Source organism: Galeopterus variegatus, unplaced genomic scaffold, assembly GCF_000696425.1.
Source record: "Galeopterus variegatus unplaced genomic scaffold, G_variegatus-3.0.2 Scaffold1567, whole genome shotgun sequence".
In the NCBI taxonomy this organism is placed as follows: domain Eukaryota; kingdom Metazoa; phylum Chordata; class Mammalia; order Dermoptera; family Cynocephalidae; genus Galeopterus; species Galeopterus variegatus.
The window spans coordinates 294,533-297,081 of record NW_007727678.1 but is presented as its reverse complement, the minus strand read 5'-3'; the positions used below and the strand labels follow the sequence as shown (position 1 = coordinate 297,081).

The following is a 2,549-nucleotide window of genomic DNA, read 5'->3' as shown; positions in this document are numbered from 1 at the left end:
TTGAGAGTAATAATTTAAAAATGCACTTCACCTATTTGCATTTCTTCTGAAAATTTCTCTTCCTTAATTAAGTGTGATTCCACATAATATTGGCGGGGGGAGGGTGACTGGCCAGTACGGGGATCTGAGCCCTTGACCTTGGTGTTGTCATTCACATAATTTTTTATATTCATTTCTAGTTCAAATATTAAATCCCACTTTTCTATTTGCTATGAATTATGAATGATAAGGATAAAATTTGCTACTGAATGTTCATTTTTTTGGGGAAATGTGTTATACAAGAACTAATTGTACCAAGAGTTGTTTGTAGGTTTGATACTGTTCTTACCTGTGTAGGGGAGTCTCTAGTTCATATTATTTGCAGCAATCCTTGACATTTCCAAATGTAGAACAATGTTTTCTATTAAGTTTGCTGATTTCTGTTTTGGCTACATTTGTGTTTTTAAGAAGGCATCACCATCTTGCTTACCAAAAGCACCATTTATTTAAGCACATGAAGAAATTATATCGGAGGGCAGATTTCCTTTTGCTGCCCTTGAGACGTGCATAACCCACCTGAAGCTTTGGATTTCTTCTGTACCCCGTTTCAAATCAGCAAGGATCCTTCAAAAGAAATTTGGGGAAAATCAGAAGGCGGCAGGAACGATTAAGCTGCATGATGTCATTGTGAAGAGAGAGGAGTCAGTGACTGTGCTGTAATGGGCTCTGTCAGCCAGCCGGTGACAGCAGCTGGATGTGTGCCACTTCCTGGACTGTGAGCTTCCCAAGGGCAGGCCTCTCTCCTTCATTCCCTGTCCATCCTCCGAAGCTGGGCATTGTCCAAACAGAGCACCAGTGGGTGTGTTCCTGTGACTCGCCACTGGAGTGCCAGTGTTGCAGAGTGGAGTGACAACAGGATGGAGGATCTGAAGGCGAGGCTGGAGACCTCTGTGCTCTTGATGGAGTCAGCGCCCGGCTGGCCCCGTGGCTTGGCTCCTCATCTCAGCGAGGCCTCCTACAGTGTGTGTGGCTGCAGCATGGCTTGCCTCCTGCTGTGTTTCAAATGCTCGGCCCACGGAGGCCACAAAGTTCCAGACGAAGTTCTAAAGGACCGGCTTTGTGCTTTATGTGTAGCCCAGAGGGATCCACTGGGGAAGACATTTTTTTCTGTCTTTTGTTTGGAGATAGGAAATGGAATTCCAGATGACTGGCAGTTTGTTAACTGCAGCTGAATTAAGTGTGCTTAATTTGGCTGGAGATTATTTGCAGACATTTTAGGAAATAAATCTGGGAAACCATTTGTGATTCTTTGCAGTCAACTTTGTGAAAGAAAATGGCTATAATTTAGATTTATTTTATTCTCTTTTATTATAAAAATAATACATGCTTGTTTCAAAAAAGCCAGAAAACACAAAATAACAATCCCCTATAATTCTACCACCTGAATCCTACCACTGTATTCTTTTTGGTGTATTATCCTCCCAAGTTTTTTTTTCTGATACATACGTAGATGGATTATGGATAAATAAGAAGATATATAAAATAAATGTTAAAATGAAAATTAAATTATGCTAATTATTTTTTCAGTCATGAAGCAATATATAGCAAGGAAAATTTTCTACATCCGTTAATTTAGACATGCACCTTTGTTTTTAATGTCTGTGTAGTATTTCATAGGTTTGATGAACCATTAGTTCATATAACTTGTCCTCTATTCATGCACATTTAGATTGTACTAATTTTTTTTTCTCGTATAAACAGTGCAGAAAATATTCTTATCCATGTGCATTTGTTGAATGGTCCTGTTATTACAAGTTCTAGAAGGGATTTTAAGAATATTCAAATAAGAGGTTTTTATATACAAGCCAGAACTAGTTCTTATCATTTCCTCTAATCCTTGCCTATATGTCAAGTAGAAAAAATGTTAACTTGCTTTAATTAGACTTTCAAAATTGCCAGTGAGTTCGAGCAGTTTTTCATATACTTATTGAATTTTTTTTTTTTTTTGTCCTTTTTGAGACCGGCCGCGCCGCGCTCAGCCAGGGAGCGCACCGGTCATCCCTATATAGGATCGGAACCCACGGTGGGCGCCGCACTCTCCCGAGTGCGCCACGGGCTTGGCCCTACTTATTGCATTTTTATTTTAGTTCTTTTAATGTGAATTAAATGTCTATAACCTTGGTGTATTGCTCTAGTGGATATTTATATTTATCTTATTGAGTCATAAGAATTACTCATATATTATGAAAATTAACCTGTATTTCTCATGTGTATTTGTATATTAACAATAGTTTTTTTCCACTCATTTTTGTTTCATTGTTATTTGTATGTTTTTTTAACCAAACAAAAAATAAATATTTGTATTATCAGACCTATTCATTATTTAAATACTTTCTTGCTTCACTGGTTTCCTTGGAAAGGCCTTTTCATGCAAGGATTATATATTAGTTAATGGTCATCTTAATTTTCTTCTATTACTTTTATGGTTTTATTATTCTTTTTAATGTACGTTTCACTCTATCTAGGGTTTATCCTAGAATAAGATAGCAAGTAGGAGACTCATTTTATTT

General features: G+C 37.3%; 1 protein-coding gene across 1 annotated transcript in view; it reads left to right on the top strand.

Moving 5' to 3' along the window:
* Positions 1-2,549, top strand: part of EFCAB6 (EF-hand calcium binding domain 6) — a 303,634-nt gene that overhangs the window by 77,598 nt on the left and 223,487 nt on the right. The window lies entirely within an intron of this gene.